At 39.4% G+C, this 21026-nt stretch overlaps 1 protein-coding gene across 5 annotated transcripts in view; it reads right to left on the reverse strand.

The window, feature by feature from the left end:
- THRB (thyroid hormone receptor beta) overlaps positions 1-21026 on the reverse strand; it is a 156388-nt gene that overhangs the window by 119219 nt on the left and 16143 nt on the right. For 2 of the 5 annotated variants that reach the window (XM_063154551.1, XM_063154525.1), the window contains exons 1-2: positions 7990-8148; positions 6874-6903 (exon numbers count right to left, since the gene is read on the reverse strand). The gene's annotated coding sequence lies outside the window, so the exon portion shown is untranslated. Of the gene's footprint in view, positions 1-6873; positions 6904-7989; positions 8150-21026 lie in introns of those variants that run through there. The other 3 variants (XM_063154534.1, XM_063154516.1, XM_063154507.1) reach the window with 2 other exon arrangements.

The following is a 21026-nucleotide window of genomic DNA, read 5'->3' on the forward strand; positions in this document are numbered from 1 at the left end:
GGCTGCCTTTCTTATTTTTTTTTCTTTTTTCAGTGTAATTGTAACTGATCTAGTTCACCACACAATTCAAACCAATCAAACACAGATTCTCCTTGGGCTCTTTTCCACTTTTGGGGATAGGGGCTCTTTAACTTTGAGATAAAATATTTTCTGTCAGGAACAAAATCAGCCATCAATCCTGGCAGGCTGGACCTAAAATCCATTAAAAAAATCTCTAGGATATGCATGCATTTTACTTTGAACTTCCTGCTAGATTCCATTTGCACTTACTTGAGTAAAAAGTTAGAACTTCCCTGCCTGCCTGAGGGAACCAAAAATATTAGTGCCGATTAAATATTTATTTTGTAGCAACATGAAATCTATCATGCTATAAAAAATTGTTTTGAATGATGCCTCTTGAGCAAGACTGTGACTTACAGCTTTCCTTTTTACTAAGCTAAACATTCCAAAAAAAAAAATAAAAATACAGCTGGTCCAAGAAAACTCTGTTTTGCTTTGGCAAAGCATCAGACAGCACCTTCTGGTTTGCCAACACAGGCAGAATCTTATCTAACTGTGGGATGTGCTTGGATTTACTACCTATTAGCAAAACTCTTAAGAAGCACTGAAAGGTTCCAGCCCCTTTTACGTATTCTCAGTCAAATCTCATTAACTTCATGCTCTCAGTTTGCACACAAAATGATGGCAGTCTTTTCCCACCTCTTAGGGAAAAATTAATAGGAGAGTGTTAAATCTCATGTTACAAGGACTTCATTACTTTTACAAGCCATGCTAAATAATTAAATGCACTTGTCAAATAACAGATTAGAGAAGATTTTGTGCCTTAGTGCATGTTGTTACTATCTTTTTACCTCAGTTGACGAAATAGAATCATTCACAGGGTCTCCTGCACAGCAACTGAAACCTTAAACTTGGAGAAGAGAAGAGCTGCAGGACAATTTAACATAGGATGTGATTAAAGAAAGAGAACTGGACTAAAGCCACAGATGGGGAAACTGAAACAATAGAACCAAAGCTTGCTCTGAGGATGGTGCTGAATGAGAATGACCTAGAAGCAAATCTAGCTAACACCATCTAGATCTCTAGCACCTTCTAGACAGGCTTTTGACCCTAAAGTGAGCAAAAAGGCAGAGAATACATATTGCTTATAGAGATTAGGACTAATATTATTCAGCCAACACCGACTTTTCCAATCTTTTACTCTTATCCATGTTTTCACAGTAATATATTGGGGCAGGGGGGAGGCTTTGACTAGTGCTATCAGCAGGGTGCAGCCATCTGAAATATTCTGTAGTTAACCCATCTGTTCTGTAGATGTAGTGTTCCTCAGGTCTGAAATAGAGGGGCTATGGGCAAATGGGCAAAGGTCAAACAACTAGATAAGCCACCTACCCCTCCAACACATCCATAAGGCAAGGCCATTTCTGTAATGTCAAAGATGAAGAGAATTTCTGACACAGTGCACGTTGTCCTACCTGCTTCTCTTCTCCACAGGCAGGTCTCTGGAGCCCATTCCATCCAGTAAGACGATCCACACAGTCAAATGAAGCAGATGTAGTCAAATGAACAGCTGTCTCTCCTGCTGATGGGAATCAATCTGTTTGGCCACCCTGGCAATTTTTCAGATGCACTTTTCGAAAGGTTACTCAAACCCAAAAATTGTACAGCTGCAAATCCCTCTGGTAGCAGCCAGACATATGCTGTACCAGCCTGCTGCTACCAGAGCCTCATCCAGTCTCCCAGGGCTGCAGCACACAGCAGGATCTGCTGCCCTGAACATCCCTGTGATGTTCCAGTTGGACTCTGTCAACGAGCACATACACGCTATCTGCTATTTTTTAAATGCACTGGTCACTAAAAGCCACATTTCCATTAAGTGGGAGAGAACATTCCTGATGCTCCCGTTCTCTCACGGCAGCAGAATTTCCCTGAATCTACACTTTTGGAGAGTTCTGTAACAGTGAGCACAGCACGCTTAACTCTCATCTGAGCAGACATTGCGAGCACAGGGTACTTCTTTACACTCACTTGTGCTCCAAGCTAGCATGTGGATTTAAAAAATTTAAAAACCAGTATATTTCTCTCTTGGAAGAGAGCAGCAAGTTACCCAGGCAAAATTGTGGATTCTCTATAGGGTTTATTAAGTAAACAAAGTGCAGGAAACAAGACTGAATAGCTTTCAAATGCAGTAAAACTGAGCTTTTAAAGCAAGTGCGGTTCTTAGATACAAACAATGAATTTGGGACTAGCAGCGCACTGGAGATGTGCCAAAGGAACTCCCCAGACCTCAACACAACTGCTCTTTTCTGTCATCTGGAATGCTTTTACAGCATTAATTGCCTGGACAGAAAGAAACGCCAAGGAAACCCTCGGTGATAACCAAAGTCAATTTTGCAGGCCTGTGCGCTGCTGTCCAGTAGAGGCACTTCTTCTGTGGTAGAAAAGACTGTTTTCCTTTACATTAAATGACTAAGCTATGAGTTTTCACATGGAAGGAAACAGCAGCAATATGATGTCTCAAATACCTTACTAATGGAGAGGGCAATTTTCTTCCATGGCACTGCCTTCTCCATTCCTTTTCAGAACTGAAGTATCCATTAAGAGTGACTCACTGGTTGAAAAAATATGTGAAAAAGCGACATCCTAAAGTTTGTTTTTAAATACTCTCCACAGTCAGTATTACGGCTATCAGGAATTTGTAAAAACCATAGGCATGTAATATACTTTCAAGAGACGTAGTACAGAAGAAACCCTCATGCTAAAAAATCACAACTATTATTGCATGGCAACCAAGCAAACGTTTGATTCCTGACTAACCAAAGTCTTCTCTCCTTTCACCACAGCCATGAATCCCTAACCTAATAGCAAGGGTAAATAACCTTTTCTTATCTTTTTCCAGCATATTGTCCTCTTTCCCTGATGTCCAGGAAAGCAGGTGTTGCCTCCACATGGAGGGACACAAACTTATTTACCTCAATCGCCTTACTTTGGTTTATCAAACACAATGGTATCTCTCTTCTCTACTTTAGTTTTTCTATTGTTTAGTCCAGTATTTTTTCCAATTCAGGTCTAGGCTGCCATGTGTAAACCATAAGCACAGAGTCCAGGGAGAGAGAGCAGTAGGGAGGTCAGGTACCAAGTGCAAACTACGTGCTGTCAGGTTGGGTATCAGGTATTCTGGGAAAAAATCTTCTAATATTCCTGGGCTCACTCTTGAATTTACCCTGGATAATTTTACAGAAAAGATTTTTCATAGATCTTTCTACAGAGCCAGAATTACATGAAAACTTTCCTGAATAAGTTTTTATCCCCACATACAGCCAGGACAACTCTTAGCTGTTCTTCCTGTCATGCTGCTGTGGAATTACACTAGACATTCCTCTAACAAAAGCTATGCAACCTAGGGCGACATAATTCTGAGCTCAAGTTGATGGATTTTTCCATTTGCAAGACTTTGCACAGTAATTCCTGATTAATTCTGCATGTTGAAATTAATGAGCTTATCAAAGTAAGCTATTCTTGTAAGGGCTATTCTTGTTCACCATTGTGTTTTGTATTTCTTCTGGTATAAAATTACTTTTTGATATATTTTAATCTCTTTTCTATTAAAAGGATCTACTACCTCTTACCCAGTAAGACAAGAATACACTTCCCTGTAGCTGAAGAGAATTAAAAGATGAGTGTCCTCCACTCTCACTATTCCATGCACATCCCGGAGCAAACATACAAGTTACTACTTTTTCAGTTTTGGGGAAAGCAGATTCTTTTATCCTAGGAATTCTACATAATCTGCCAATAATGTTCCCTGCCCTTTCTACTCAGAGGGATATTAAGAGTGGTTATAGAAGATCCTGTGTTAAAGACAATGGCATTATGCTCACTGAGCAACAGAAGAAAATACTGAACTCCTTCAGGACTTTACTTGTATCACAGAAGGGATTCAATAAGCTTTATAGAATAATTATTAATTTTCACTGAACACAATAAAAAATGCAAACCACTAAATAAATCAGGCATAATATCAGAAGATTGGGCAGAAGGATGCATTTATGGGCTGATCAGACAGAGCAGGAGGTGGCTCAGTGTTGGTGCCCAGGGCTGAAGCACACAATGCACAAGCTCAGCAGCGCTGAGTACCCACCACAGCATCTCTGCTCTTAGCAAGGATGTGCTCAAAGACTTTTCAACCTCTCACCACTGAAACAAGAGTGACCTGCTCCACCTCAGATTTTGGAAATTCTGTGGCAGGCTGTACCACATAAGAGCCTTTGTTGGTGGAGATGTGGATTTAAAAGGCCTGGAGGAACTCTTATGGTAATCTGGTCTGACTTCCTGCCTGGCACAGCCTGTAATACCTCATGCAGCAATTTCTTTACAAAGCACAAGAACTTGTAACTCTACTAGAAGATATTTCAGAACCAGATCTAATCTTGATTTAATTACTCCAAGTGATCTACCACATTCCTTTCTAAGCGTTTCCAGTGGTTAATTACACCCACGGTATCGTAATTCCAACGTGAACTCCTCTTCCTTATCTTGCCATGTTTTTGTCTGTTGGAGCCCTATCCCATCTCCCTATACTGATATTTTTAGATACTAACCACATCACACCTCAAACTTCTCTTACCTGAGATAAATAGTATGCCTGCTTGGCAAACCTAAACAGGGATTCCTGAGTCAATTGTGCAGCATCTGTGGTGGTGTATTAGAGATAGCTTTTGACTAAAGACTCTAAAAGCGAAAAGTCAATTCAAATGCAAGGGGAAGGCACCAAACATCTTTAACAAGCTTTTCCAGCTTCTGCAGCACCCATTTGTATGACCTGGAAATTTGGGATGAACAGCACTGTGACCTGCATAGCTTCATTTTCAGCCTAACTGAAAATTTCTAGCTCAAACTGGATCAGTAGTTACTAAACACTACTGTTAACTTAGATATAAAAAGATGGCTGATGGCAGGTGGCAGTTTTCTATTGCCCATATGTCAAATCACATAAAAATGACCTGGTACTTCTGCAGGCACTGCCAAGGCAGAAATCCAGGAGTGAGCAATGTATACCTTAAAATACTTCCAGCTGTGACTTGGGTAAACAAAATAAGTAAATTTCCACTACTGCTGTCATGCTATATTACTTAGGCATATTACTTAGGGATTTGTGTTACTGTGGCCTTCAGAGGCTCCACATAAGGCTCCCTTGTGTTAGCTGATCACCTACAGACACAGTGAGTTTAATTCGTTTCTGCAACGTTTGCCCAGTGCTTGTATGGCTGAATCCTGGTAAAGAGACAGAAGGAGGACTTGTGTTCTTCCTGGATCATGGATGCTGATGAGATCAGTGTACAAAGACTGCTCAGAACTAGAATTTCTTCTGGCATTTACTAAATCCCTGCACTACCCATGTGGTTCTCAACACATTATAAAGTTCCTTAGCTTCATTAGCCCTGTTACAGAAGGGTGTTCAGTCCTTCTCCTTCTTTTTCCCCCTGATTGGGGGAAAAACAGCAGCATCTTGCTGTCTCAGAGATGTATTACATAAGCACACACCTTTGTAGCTGCAAATAGATGCACATACTCTCCATGTACCAATACAAAGTAAGAATTGCAAAGATAGCCTGCTATTAACACCACCATTTGTTATGACACCTCATTACTTTTTCACAACACTACTGTTTTTTTCATTAATACTTCACATTTCTACTCACTTGCGGTTTCTAGCAGTTTATATTTTCGCATAGCTTAAATGCCTTTTTTTTTTGAGCCTCCCTCTTCCCTATTCCAAGAATGCCCCTCTGCAAACCAGGAACACAGTTTATGCAGACATATCAACTTTTATTGATGTTAACAGCTTTTAAAAAAATTTCTTATGAACACACTTCCATTTGGAAGTCATTTGACTTGAAATAGGTGTATGAAATCCAGCTAACAACTCTGCAAAATTTTACTTTAACCACTGATGCGAAAAACCAAACCAGGCAAATACAGGAGGAAAAAAACCCAATAGCCAACAATACTTCCCTTCCTTGGAATCCTGAGAATGACTATTATAATTGAAATATTAATTGTGACAGAAAAGTAATTATGTATTTTTGTAATGCTCTGAACAGGTTCATACTTCAGCTGCCTGTCAGAACAACTTGCTATTGTACACCTGGTTTTGTTATTCGACAGCGATGCTTCATTTTCTAGGTGACACACCACATGAATGTCAGCATCCTCACTAGCAATGGAAGAAATGGAAAGATAAAATCACTTTTTTAACATCCATTACAGTTCATTAGTATATGGAAAGACATTCTTCTGCCTTTTGCTCATCTAGCAGATGACTGAGAGTCCATTTACAGAATGCAGCTGAACTATGTTATATATAAGAGGAAATATTCACTCCTAGAAGAGTTCACCCCTCCTTTATTTATTGAACTACATAATTCATAAACTCCCACCACCACACCTCAAAAACCAAAAATCTGTGACCAAGCTACTTATTTTATCAGCACATTCTCTAATGTTTCATTTTCAAACTGGAAGAAAACAAAGATTTTCATTGACTGGGTAGTGAAAACTATATCATCTGCTGAAAAATAATTACCCGTAAATTCCTCACACACAAAAAGAAGTTTCCAAATCTATGAAGGCATCTTATTTTGATTAAAGACCAAATAGTGCTTCAATAACAACAACCACAAAAAAGTTAAATATTGTTAGACTCATTCTCTTCCTTTTTTGTGCTTCGACACACTGACACAAACTGGGATCTACTAGTGAAATGTGAAACCTACTGGTCCAGGATCTAGCCTAAAATGCTGAGTATATTTGTTAAAATTATCTCAAATTAACTTGAATATCTTACTAAAGTGGAATAAAAAAAATTCTTACCTTGTTAGAGCTTCATTTTCTGTTCTTTCACTGAAAAGAGTAAAGAAATCTGTATTAAAGATCCATTTGGTTAAAAGAACCTTCTGAAGTAACTATTTCAGTTTCGCTTCAATTAACACCAAAACTAAAAGGTTCTTTTTACATAACTGCAGTAAGTCTCTGTTATTTTGCAGGGTTAATCATTCTCAACACTCTGGAGTGGATGCCTTTGTTTATTTGCCATCTTAATTAGCTGTTCTGAACAAACATTTCAAATGCTTTGGAAATATCAATACAAACAACTGGTCTCATCAATTCACCACCTAACTTACAGGCTGATTAGACACATTCAGTAGGTTTATTTTCACTTCAAGCTCTATCTCATGAACAGTATTTGTGTTTGTGTTGCCAATATTTTTATTGGACATTTGGTATTTTCTAGTATAGGATGGGTTTCATTGCAGTATGCCCACTTAAAGAGTTCCTCAGCCTGGAAGGTTTTTTTAAAAGTAGCTATTTTCTGCTCAAACCCCAAACAGGTAGGGTCAGTGGCAGTTTAGAAGAATGAAAGCATCAAGCAATTTCAATAAACACCCACTTCAACTCAGCTGCTCTGAATGACACATTTGTCAACAATCTACCAACACACATCACAAAATCAAAAACTAAAAAATCTTTAAGAGTATTCTGGGAAAGTTCAGGCATAACTCAGAACAATCAATGAATGGTGAGGCATGCAAAAATATTCATTAACCTTTTATTTCTTCATTAGTTTTTTTCAGTCCTTTACAACCAGGGAGAACTATCTGCAAGCATCTATCTGCATTATAGCTGAGGACTGGATTCTGGTAACTCTGTAGTAAATGGGGTTTTTTTTGTCACCAATGCATGCAAGAATAAAATAACACTTTTTCTTATTTCATTTTCTAAATTAGCATAATATATAGCATGAAATAGAAAACAAAAAAGCCAAGTCTAATAAAATCTGACAATTATTAGCAGTATTTGTTGAAAAGCAGAGAAAATAATGCTGAGTCACAGGCAAAGCATCTCAACCTCTAGCACTTTCTGTACACTTCATTAGCCATCAGTCAGTATGGTTAGAGATTTACAGATGAAGAGAAAACAAGGAGAGACCTCGTTCATCTTTGCCAAAGACAAATTCGAAGCTTGTCCTCAAAACATGCAATCAATGCAATGGTTGAAGAGATGGATTCTCTTCACTGCTCTGCAGTGAAAATACTGTGATTTGGGGGACAGCAGGGTTCAAACAGAGTCTTCTAGGAATGAATCTGTCAATCTGAGGGAAACAAAGCCAAAGAGATTAGTAGAAGTGCGTCTTCCCTTCATTTATGGTATGGTCACCTGATATTTTTGAGAGACCTATAAAATGAGACTGCTTCACACATGGAACAGGTAAACTTACAGAGAGACATTTCTGGAGTGCAGTAAAACACTGGATTAACCACCTGTTTGAGAAAAGCCATGAGATCCCATTTTTATGAGTCAGCTCATGAGAGCTGACATTTACAAAGTCTGATTTCCCACAACAGAGTACCTGCACATGTTACCTTTAAGGGAAGAAAAATAACTATAAGGTCACTTAATTATTTAGTCAAACATAAAATCCTCATAGGTTTAATTTTTCTACAGCTCCCACAATAATCAGCTATTGAAAAAATACATCAGTACCAGATTAGTTCACATTTACCTGTCTGGCTACAGGTGTGGGTCACCCACAAAAGGTAATTTAAGAAAGATTTTGCACGCAGAAATCAAGGGACAGAACCAGTAAGCATTTTATCACTGGATGCTATGCAGGGTTTCAATAGGATTGAGTGGGATTTATTACAGCACGAGCCAAATCCTTCTTAGTTTTCTCATGCAAAACACCCATTGAAGCTAGCCAGAGTGCAACTGAGGACATATTGCATCCCTGATTCTCTATTACTCACCTGTCACAATACTACTGCGCTCCACAGCACCAAGTTTCTGGGAACAGAATGTTTCTTTCTGGGAAGGGATAGGAGTACCTTACAGGCTAACCTGTTTTAAATATAAAGCAGGTACAGAAGCAAGTCTGAAGAAGACTAAAAGTCATCTTGGACTTGTGACAAGATCCACAGTTTCAAAGAAAAGTATTTCTATGCTAGAAACACTCACAGTGCAAGCTGCTTTGAAGCATATTTAACGCATCCTACATACTTTTAAAAGAAGAATGAAAGCTTACTTTGGCAGGGTTTATGACTCCCAGAAAAAAAAAATCAAAAAACCAAAAAAACCACCCTAGCATGCTTAAAAAAACCAATTTGCATAAGTTTTCCTTATCTGATCTAGCTGTTGATAACAGGACAAGCTTTAATGAGGGCCATGAGCACCTCCTATCACAAGTTCTTATGGGCTCTGCTGCCTGTCTCAGCAGACATTTGTTCAGAGGACCAATTACTATCTCCATCAGGTAGCAAGAAGCTTCTAGCCTGAGAAAATCTGGCTTTTATCCAAGTGGAGATAACCTCCCCTCCAGTGTGCCCAAAACAACACTGGATAAGTGAGGTGCAAGCATTCAGTGGTCCCTGCAGAAGACTTACTGGGTTTCCTGCTTTATCTGCCTCGGACACCTTGGCAAAGAATTTAAAATTAAAATATATCTCCTGTTAACTGCCTTCAAGCTTAAAGCCTACTGCTTAGATGGAGGGGGAGAGCGCTACAGGGAAAAAAAAAAGTAAAAAAGTGAGGACATTTACATTGCAATATTCAGATGTGTCATCTTGCTAAGCATATGCCTCTTTACAGTAAAAACCATACTTGTTGCCAGTCACCAAATGTGTTAACTTTGGACAGACTCTAGGAGGATTCTACCAGACTGCCTCAAAGGCACATCAGTACCATTACGTTAAACTAAGTAGACAACTGTCCACACTCAGTGACAAGAGGTCCTGTAAATTCATCAGGGTATTTACAATTATCCTTTCAATCCCAGTACCAAAAAAAAAAAAAAAAAAAAGAGAGAGAAAAGAATTGTAAATATTTTTTCAAGTTCCATCTTTTTCAGAACAACTTATGAACCTTCTCAGTTTTATAAATACTATCATTAACACTAAAAAAAATACTGATAGAGATTGTTAAAATAATGTACTTTGCTACTGAAGCTGTTCATGATTTTTCTTAAGGAAGATTCACCACTGACTTGCTGAACCACAGGAAACCAATACTGCTAAAATGATCAGGCAGCAGAATAGACGTAGATGAAAATTTCCTACTTTAACATACAGAAAATTCCTGACTGCATGAAGTTGTCCAAGTAAAAATGTTCCTTTTTCATTTCAGTCATTATTTCACCTTTTTTTGTTGTATGCTGTTTAGCAGAAACTGAAAAACTGAAGATAACTTGTCATTAACTAAAGTATGGGTTTGATCCCAAAAAGGAATACACACAATTAGCTAAAACAACTTATTTTCATATGATCCAACACTTATCCAGTACACAGTAGGAGAAAAGACATCCAAGGGCTCTTCAGAAAATTTAGATATCAAGTGTGTATTCTGCCTGAGTCTTTGAACAGCTATCAGATTAGGGATGAGAGCAGTACTTTTCTTCTTATACTTTTCTTCTTATCCATCAAATCCTATTCATCCTATTAAAACTTACTTTCAAGCTCCTCACACCCATCACAGACATCTTCATTTGGAAAAAAACCTGAAGTTACCAAAAGATAGCATCTATTCAGTCCTCCAGACAGAATCACCCCAGAATTTATTTCACTTTACTTTTTTAGTCCCTGCAGGATGCTCTGGTGTTCAGAAGTCCACAAAGAGACTGATTGAACAAACTCACTACAATTTCCTTTTTCACAAAAGATCCCAGAAAGCCACCCAGGCCTGGAAAAGCCAGAGAGTTCTCATTCCGTCAGAGCCAAGGAAGGAGAAAGAGAGGAGTGGGGGATGAGCACTCCCGACCAGGAGATAAATTCGTTCTTAAAGCTGCTCCAGTAAGTTTGGCTTTCAGTTCTTCTGTTTAGCAGCTCCCAGTCAGAATTAAAAGCATGACAGTGGAGGTGGAATAAAAAAGAACAAAAACGTAGGGGAAAGAAAAGGACAGCAGGGAAAAATCTCGCTGACCTCCCTCAGTAAAGCTCTTCCTCAAGATGCAAGAAACTCTGCTGGCACAGAAAGTTAATTTAATTCTTCCTGCCCCACCAGTCTTGACTCAAGGCCATTTGATTTCACAGTTCCAGTATCTGCAGTAGTTAACAAGCCATGCCATGCACTCTGCAGAGTGAAAAGCCATGACTGCAGCATGCCAAAGTCTAATCTGTGACAGGCATTCCCAGTCCTGGAACTCCACACAGCGCGCCTTGGACTGCTCGGCGCTGCGAGGCACCCAGGGTGCTCAGCCTGAGCCCTGGGACCCCGGGATGCATCCTGAGAATGCATCCTGAGAATGTTCACCACCAGTGCAATGCTAATCACCATCAGCATGCAGGTATAGGCTCTCTGCAGGATAAAAGCGCAGAAGAAAGCCTGTGTTTAGGTTGGACAGCAAGAACAAGACCATAGCTGGGAGGCACAAAACCCATAAAATCGCTCCACTTAAAACATACATAAAGATTAAGAATTAACCACTGCTGCCAAAAAACTGCACGTAGCCCCACCCACAGCTATACCTGCCTTTGAAGGGACTGCCAGATGTAAGTGGAATATGTGCTCTGCTGCCCCACCAGCATGACCAGCCAAGAGCCACCATCTCACATCTGTCCTACTCCCCAAAAAAGTGCCCAAGAAAGAGTCACCATTTATTATTGCTCTTGATGACTGGCTGTCATAGCAATCAAGGGCATCAGTGATTTTTTTGGAAGCTAGTCATCCTCCTCGGTATAAGAAGTCTTGGCATCAGCCAGGTAGCCTGACCCAACTGTTGAGAGATGGAATAATGTGGAAACACAAATAACCATTGCTACTGCTGTATGTTTGTTCAGACCATACTAAAGAGCTCAAAGCTGCTTTACAGAAAATGCAACTGATGAGTCCACAGACAGTAATGTCTGCAGTCCTGTTTTGTCAACATTTCCATTACAATTCTCTGCTTTAATGAAGAAGTAACAAGATTAAATACTCTTTGGCTAGCAGACCTTCAAGTTTTCTTACAGTACATTGTATTTACATTAGAATGTTAATGTCGCAATTCTTCTTGACTTTGAAAAGTGCAATGATAAATTAATTTACCTTTAAAATAAAAACTGTACCAAAAATAATTGTTTAAAATCTTCAAACTTATTCTACTGCTCTTTATAGAAAAAGTACATTGCTTATGCCATTAAAAAGAAAAGCTATTGCATTTTTGTAAGGTAAGAATTAATTGAATTTAAGAGAACTAAGCAGATCCCAGAAAAGGGCAGCTATTTTCTCTGTACATAATATAATCATATGCTCTAAATTCAGTTATTTTCTTCCTCTGAAAGGTATTTAGGGATGTCATCTCCATAGGGCCGGGCCCAGTGCCACAGAAAGCAAACACACTGTAGCTGATTAGAAGCCCTGCATTCCACTTAGGCCTGAAAACCTTGTGTAGGACCAAAGACTCAAGTTTGAAAAGCATCAGGATATTGAAACCAAGCCTTCACACATATTTTTAAATTATTACATTAAAAAACTTAACCAACCAACTAATAGTCAAATCCAAGGGAAACCTTCAAGCACTATATGCAATGTATGATGATAGTGATATGGGAAGTTTTGGGAACTCAGGGGTATTCATCCCATGTGTGTTTAACCATATACTGCAACTATTGGTGGAGGCCACCACCAATTCTTCTGAGACTGATGGTGCAAACAGCACCCTGGAATCTTCTCCTCTCCTCTGCCAACTTAGTGAAGCGGAACCCAGGGAACAGATAAGCTGAGACAGCCAAAACAAGGTTTCTTCAGCCTTTCAATCATCCTCAGACTCAGACTGCTTTACACCAGGTGCCTGATTTTAATAATTGCCCATATGTCTGCGTAAGCTTAAAGAATCCACTGCAGAGACAAGACTTGGACCTTCATGCTTTTTCTCAGAAAGCCTATACTTTTCTGCTTGTAATCACCCCACTGACAAGTGAATGATTATGATTTTTCTTAATTGTCCCAGGTTTATCTTCTGTGAGAAGGCCAAATTAAATAAGCTAGTATCTTGAAGGACAAACGTACAGTAAGTACGGCTGCATAATATCCCCAGCCAGTAAAGTTCATTATTGAGTCCTAGAATAAAATCTGACAGACTTTGTTATGTTATCTTTCCCAAGGTGCCACTACCAACCCAACACATCTTAGAACTTAATAAAGCCTGGCAGCCTCCAACTCATCCAGAACATGTAAATTTTTTTTTTTCCTGCACTGCTTTTTCTAATAACTGGTGCTGTTCTGCTCTTCTTGGGATGGTGGATGACAACCATCACACCTGCACACTGGAATGCAGCTGTCAGGGTAATTCCATCCAAAATTAAGGCAGTTCCATGAAAGCAAATGTTTAATACACACAGAAAAATATGGTGAACTGGTCTGTAGCACACTAACTGCTTTGAGTTTAGGGTCTTTTTTTTTGTTACATTTCTTTCTTCTGCTTTTTCCTACCTGTATGGCACGAGCCCTGTATAGCATGTATCCCAGTAAATTGTCCCAATGCAGTTCAGAACTGTGGCACAGACTGTATGATTTGAGCAAGAAATGGCCTTAAACTCTGCATACTGCATATTGAGAGCTATGAATAGTATCCAAAGAATAAATAACATGGAAACCTGACATTTGAAAGTCAGTGAAAGCAAGCTTAAAGAGAAGAGTTATTTCTTCTTATTTATGGGACTCCATAGAGGTTTGAAGGTGTATTGTACAACAACACTGTATAATGATCAGGCCCACAATTCTGCTGGGAAGTGTTTTTCAAATGGCAGTTTTGGTTGCCAATATAAGAAATATGCAATGAAACAGAAACAGGTATTTCTAAAAAAGGGCTTTGGAAAATGTCTCCCTGTGCCCAGTATACAAAGCAAAGATAGATCTTCACTTAAACTGAGTTATATTTCATTAGTGTCTGCAGCTGCCTAACTTCTCTTCATCTTCTGTGGAGAGGCAGTGGACACCATTGTTAGTGACAATGACATCATTTGCCAGTGATATCCAACTATGAATAAATTCAAAACCTTGTTGAATCAAGGTTTTCTGGCTAAGCTAACAGGATAAAAGCCTTAAGAGACTATATTTGCTTTATTTTCTGGAGCTAAGGTCAAGTATGCTGAAGCTTCAGGAGTTTTTTTTGAAAGGTGAAATTGGACTAAACTCCAATTAAGAGACAAATTGACAGAGTCAAATATTTGTTTAGGAGCTATGTAGTAATGTACCAAACCAAATCCACTGGAACTGCCTTTTGTGTTTATTTCTACCAAAGAAAAACAGAACCAAAAAAAAGAACTATCAAAGTATTCAAATTCAAAATTGGATTCATGCACACTGAAAACTTCTGAATGCACAACTAACAACTAGCAGGCAAGGGGAAAGTGGTATTTCCCTCACTTTGGATGCTCGGTAAAAAAGGCTTCATTTACACTTCTGTATTTTCAGAAAGATGGTGGTATTTGCTTGCTTCTTCCAGTATATCACAAGATAATACTCAGCTGCTGGGTTTATGAGGTAATTGCAATTGTAACTTAACAGACAAATCCTTTGTTATAAAGAGAGAACAAATAATGGGGATTTACAAAGCTGTAATTATACCGAGAGGGTTTATGCACAAGGATGTATTAAAAGAAATACCATACACAAAATAACTTTTTTAAAAGAAATCCTCTGAGCATTATCACTGCTTATAATAAGACCTCTTTTACCATAAAAGAGATGCCATGCTAAAGGATGCCCGCAGACTCTGCCAAGCTCCCCTAGGCAGGCTGAAGTTGGTAGCATATACCTGTTTAATGGTTAGCTAATGGTGATGAACAAGCAGAGCAGACCCCGAGCCCGAAACAAACCCCACTGCAGGCAGATGAAGCACGCCAGCAGGCAGCCCCAGCACGTCACTGCTGCAAGCCTTGGCAGGGAGCGGGAGCAGAGCCCAAGGGGAGCGCGCCGTGCCCAGCAGCCGCGCCAGCAGAGCCATGGATCCAGGAGCCCAGCCCGGCTGCAGACCAGGCTCCTGCAGGGACACCAGCACGAGGGACAACACACACACTGAGTAACACACCACCAAGGACAAAAACCATATTCGTGCCTTTGCACTGGTCCACCTGGTCATGAAAGGCGCCTGGACACACGGGAGCAGGATGCTCTGAACCATGGGGGACGCAGCCAGTATTCTGATTCTCCTGTTTCACCAGCAGCTTCTCGAGGACAGGTGATCCCAGTGCACCCAACACCTGTGGCTGGTTGCACAGCATTCCCCAGGGGACACACTCCAGCTACAGCTGTGCCCTGAGGATGCTTTGAAGCTGGCTGCCAGCCAGCTTGTCCCAACAGTAAGAAAACACAAAAGCAAAGATGACTTCAAGCATCCCACTGTCTGAATTAAGGATGATGTAAGGTTGCACTTCAATATATTCCATGAGCAGAATGTAGCTGAGAAGTTATTTTACTATATGATGCACATTTTTTTATTTAGTAATGTTTACCACAGTTCCTACTCTTGTTAAGTCACAATGATTTCTACATCTCCTCACATGGAGCTGGGAATCACAAAGTCAAAATATTTTGTATAAATTTATTCTGAAATCATTTTGACCTTACTAGCTTATTGGTAAACTAAAATGGGAGAATCTCATAGTTAATCAAGAAAATACAGTAAATAAAATTGTAATTACTTTCCCAAACCTCTTGTCTAAGATCAGTGATTCATCTTCCTAGTTCAGATTTTTTAAATAACTGATTATTGGTATCAGTAACATGCAATTCCGTTTTTTTAAGGTTACACCTGAACACATTGGAACAATTGCTAGCACAATGTATGATCAAAAAAAAAAAAAAACATCCACTACTTTATTATTAATTGCTTTTCTGGAGACAGGCATTAATTAGATGGCCAAGGGAATTCCAGATCCATGAAAAAGATGCCAGTTGCACTAGTAATATGTTTCTCAACTATAACCTTTTTTTTAATATACTAGTTACAATGTTTTGACTTCTGGCATGGATCCCTGAACCACTCAGGGCTGCAGGAAGGCAGTGGGACAGAAATGCACAGGGAGAAATACAGTGGTAGGAGGCACTTGGAGCAAACCCAAGGCACAAGGGGGCTGAGTGGTCCCAGTTTGACTGGAGGGAGGAACAGGCAGCATCACCTCTACTGTCCTTCCAAAGCAGCATAAACTGGTGGTGACAGGAGGATCACCTGCTGCAGAGGAGAGGGACAGGAAAACAGGGGACAGAGGCAGAGGTTCATGGTCTTCCAGCCTGATCCCACTGATGCATGATTCCATGTCCACAGGAAATAGTAAGAAACTAAACATTCTACTTTCTCTCTTTTCCATTTCACTCAGACAATGTTTTTATAATTGTTTACTTTCTTGTTTAAAAGGAAGGAGTTCAAGAAGTGTTTGAACAATGCTTTCAGGCACATGGTGTGATTCCTGGAGCTGTCCTGTACAGGGCAAGGAGTTGGACTCCATGGTCCTTGTCCAACTCCATGGTCCCTTCCAGTCAGGATACTCTGTGATTCTATGACAAAGCAAGTAAATTTAAGTAAAATTTAAGTAAAATGTAAGCTAAGCTACAATGGATTAGAAAGCCACATTTTCAATTTTACAAACCATAAGAGCTTTTGCTACATATATTTCATCTTTGGTGTTTGACCCTGAAATTTAAACAAAAAACAATCTGCGATTTTTGTATTTGGGATCAGTCATATGGACTACGCAATGGAAAAGCTCCATAATTTATCTGAATCATTATTTTATTTTGTTCTCTCATGGTTGCAATTGTTCATTGTTAATTAGATCCAGCCACAACAACTCATTGTGCAAAAGGCATACGCCGTTTTAATCAAAATCTTGGACGGCATTTTGGATGGCATCTTTAAAAACTTGGACAGAACACTCAGTGGTTTCCTCACCGATAAAGAATCAAAATTATTAACTATGAACACATCTTCCACTGGATGCTGACACTTACAATCAGATTATTTGATAAGCAGCTTCTTGTTTCATGGAACTATTTTAGATTTCCTTCTGTTTTGTATCTGCTTTCTTCATTCAGAACAGTAACGAACTGAAAACCTGACCCATAGGACACATCCACGGTGAACTCTAAGGTTTTTAATTTCCAATTTTTGCTGTGATGAAAATGATGCTGTAAACACAAAATCTGACTGTAACAGTCTCATCTATCTGAAATCAGATCTTTTTATCTATAATGTTCAAATTATTTTCCCAACTGTTTTAGCAATTAAGAGAATTGACCAGTGTTTGGGAATGAAACACAACAACAAGCTCATGCTTATGGACTGTCTTCACAGGTGTATTTTGAAGACAATATACTGGTTCAGATTATCCTCCCAGGTAGTTACTGGTGACAAAAACCTGAACAATGTTTCCTTGGCAGAAATAAACACAGCACACCACTTTTATCAATAAATGTATACGTTGTCATTCAATGGAATTTTTGATTTTGATGCTGCTGCTTTAAGAACCTCTGCTAGGTCTTACATTTTGCTCTGTAGGATTTAGTTTTTTCTTTTATGTCAGGCTGCTTAGCAGCTTCCTGTTAGAGTGAGTCCAGAGGAGGCCATGGAGATGATAAGAGGGCTGGAAAACCTCTCTGATGAAGAGAGGCTGAGGGAGTTGAGGTTGTTCAGGCTGAAGAAGAGAAGGCTCTGGAGTCACCTTGGAGCACCTTCCAGCACCCAAAGGGAGCCTATGAGAGAGCTGGAGAGGGACTTTTTACAGGGACAGGATAAGGCAGAATGGCTTTAAACTGAAATAGAGTAGGCTTAGATAAGATATTAGGAGGAAATTTTTTACTGTGAGGAGGCACTGGAACAGGTTTTCCAGAGAAGCTCTGGATACCCTAACCCTGGACATATTCAATGCAAGGCTTTGAGCAACCTGATCAAGTGGAAGGCATCTCTGCCCATGGCAGGCCCCTGCCAACCCAAACCATTCTACAATTCTGTGATTCCATGAAATAGCCACAAAATCAGCATTGTAAGTGCTGTAAACTGAAAATTACAGGGGATTCTATGTTGCAGTATAAAAAACAGTGGAACCTAACACACTGTCTAGCCCATCAGTTATGCCTGCTTTCCGTCTCCTTGCATTAATACACGCAATAATAGCACAATCTTTTTATAATAAATGACATTATATCATAAATTATATTATTATCACACTGTATTATGTAATTACAGATAGATGTAAAAATCTGATTGATTTTAATCTTCTAACTTTCTTAAACTATTTAAAGCTCTCAAATCTAATTTCTTATTAAATCTAATAAGCTCAGTTTGAACATACAAGTGGTGATTTTGGATGCCTGGGCACTTCTCTGACCAACTGAAATGTCTTTAATGGAATCTTGTTTCCAGTAAGAACTGAATACCATCTTTCACATGTTTTAGGTTAAGCACTCTAAAATGGCCTTATTCCAAATCATGAGTCACTTTTGAAAATTTAAGATCCTGTGTCTAATCCAGTAAAAAATAAATTCCTTAACTATTATCAGAGTAGCACCATAATTTGGAGAAAATGAAAGATCACTTTGGCTAGTTTCTTTCCTAAAGCAAAACAAAACACAACAATCAAGGTTTTAAACCGGCCAGTTAAAAACAAACAAATAAACACAAAAATAAGCCTCTTTCTTAAATGAAGAAAAAAATATTTTAGATTGCTCCCAAATTGAACAGCTTCTGCCTGTGTTTCAGAAGAAAAATCAAAATAGCAATAACAAAAGTTTGTCTCCTTTTTTGACATGGCATGTAATGCTACATCAGCCCATTTCGAGTACTGTCCCTTTGAAAGTTTAAACTAAACATTTCATATTTTTATGACTGAATGTAAATGCTAAGGATCAAAATTCCTCAAAATTTACCTAGTAAAATTAGCATAAGTAGCAGTTTGAAGAATTGACATTCCAAAACTCTTAAAACTCTGCTTTGCCCAGAGAAAAGACACTGAAAAGGAGAGACTGATGAAACAGCAGCCTGCTTCCTTGTCACACAAACTTTTATATCTGTAATTCCAAGCAAGTTCTGCAAAGTGACTGACAGACATAGTGTTTCAGGGAAAAAAAAATCAACATAGATGAAATTGTGTTGGTTGAATGCTACTGCACAGCAGCTCTATATGCCAGCACAGCAGGAAAAAAACTCAATTGCTTTTAATAGACAGGCATTTAGTGCAACTAGTATAATCTGGAGTGACATTTTCCCCTGTCTATTATGTAAGCTGAAAGCCAAACTCATGCTTTTATATAGTGTATTGCCTATCTTCAACACACTGCCTTATCAGCTTTCTCTCAATTTTTAAGGTATTTTAGTAGCAAGGAAGGGGGGTCTTATCACATCTTTGAGACTCCTCTTAATATCCTATTTTCTTCCATTCTGTGCTCATGTTGCCACACAGACAGGCTTCAATAGGAACTGTTCTTTGTTCAGTTAGCACAGTTCATATTCTATGTCTAGAAACCTCTCTGACAATTTTAACTCTCCACAGAAAATAATCTAAAAGGCAAAGAAAAATCCAGAAAACTCAAAGAAAAGAAGAAATCAAAAGACAAAACAAAGAAAAGATGGAATTGAAAAACTGAAAGGCAGTCAATCCATTTTAACAGCATCATTCTCTAACACCTCTTTTTTGAAATTTCAGGAAAAGAGGAGAAAAAGCAAGGAAATGGGTAGTTAGAGACATCACCATTTTTATATCCCAGGCATCTTCCAGAATGTGTGAACGTCTACGTTCGCAACAGCAATTATCCCTGACAAGATTTTCAAAATGGCACTCAGCCTTAGGGAGACCAGAGCTTCCTGCACAAAGAGCAAAACAGATAATGACAGACTTGCTCTGCTAAAACAGGAGTTTATGACTCCAAGATAGTTAAATTAATAATTCTTTTCCAATCTTTCTGCCCATCTATCTACTGTTACTCACCTCTGTGCTGCCCCTGGAAAAAGCTGATAACTTAACCAGTAACCCTTTCAAGATAACCAGGTCTGATAGACTGACTTGCCTTTAATATATTTTGATAGACAAATAAAGCTGTCTAAGTGCCAAGGAGTCTGCATATTTAAGATTCAGTTCTCAAAGAAGCAAGTGATTAAAATCTAGTGATTTTGCAAGACAAGTTCATAAGGGCTATAAATACAACATATAGCATCAAAAGGCCTCGCCAGCCAGCCAGCCGAATACCAGAAGGAGACACAAGGCATAAAAGAAATCAAACCTTCAAAAACAGCGTACCAAATTGATTAGGCAACACTGGAAGAATGAGTCTTACAGGAGACACTTTATTGTGTGTATGTGCCAAACATGTTTATGATTTCCCTTAAAAGACCTATCTTGCATTATATCCCGGTAGTACTTCAGGAGTTTGTGTCCCACCTGTGTATCGCACAATAAACAACACTGCCTCCATTAGAAGAGTGTCCCTCCCAGGTACAAATCACCTCCTGAAAAGGCACTAAAAATGTCCTACCCCGATGCTTCCAGAGCTGCACCATGAGCAGGAATCTCTGACTTTCCCAACCTGAAGCAGGAGCATTCAGCCTGTATGCACAGACAGCACTGCAGAGCTTGTTGGACTGCCTATGGGTGCAAGGGAGGTGCTGGCCACTCACCCAGCTCTACAGCACATGATGCAGTCTGTAGATCTCCTCCTCTCACTCAGAACTGCAGTTCTGCTGAGCCATGCCATTGCTGCTGCCCCATGCATTGGACAGAAAGCCCCCTCCATTGAAGCCCTCTGCCAGGAGCACCAAGGGGATGTAAGGCAGCAGCAGCACAGCACTAGCTCAAGGCATGGTGCCATGCCCAGGAGGTACCAATGCACAGCTCTCCCCTGACACAAAACCCTCCCATAAACAGAGCAGAGCCCAGGAGCGCCCCGGAGAGCCATCCTGACACAGGATCAGGAAAAAAGTTTGAAAAAGCCTTACAAGAGGACAGAAATCTATGAAACTGCTAACAGATTCACTCAGAAACCTCAAGTCAGAAACCTCCACTGTT

This window comes from Melospiza melodia, chromosome 1 (genome assembly GCF_035770615.1).
Source record: "Melospiza melodia melodia isolate bMelMel2 chromosome 1, bMelMel2.pri, whole genome shotgun sequence".
In the NCBI taxonomy this organism is placed as follows: Eukaryota; Metazoa; Chordata; class Aves; order Passeriformes; family Passerellidae; genus Melospiza; species Melospiza melodia.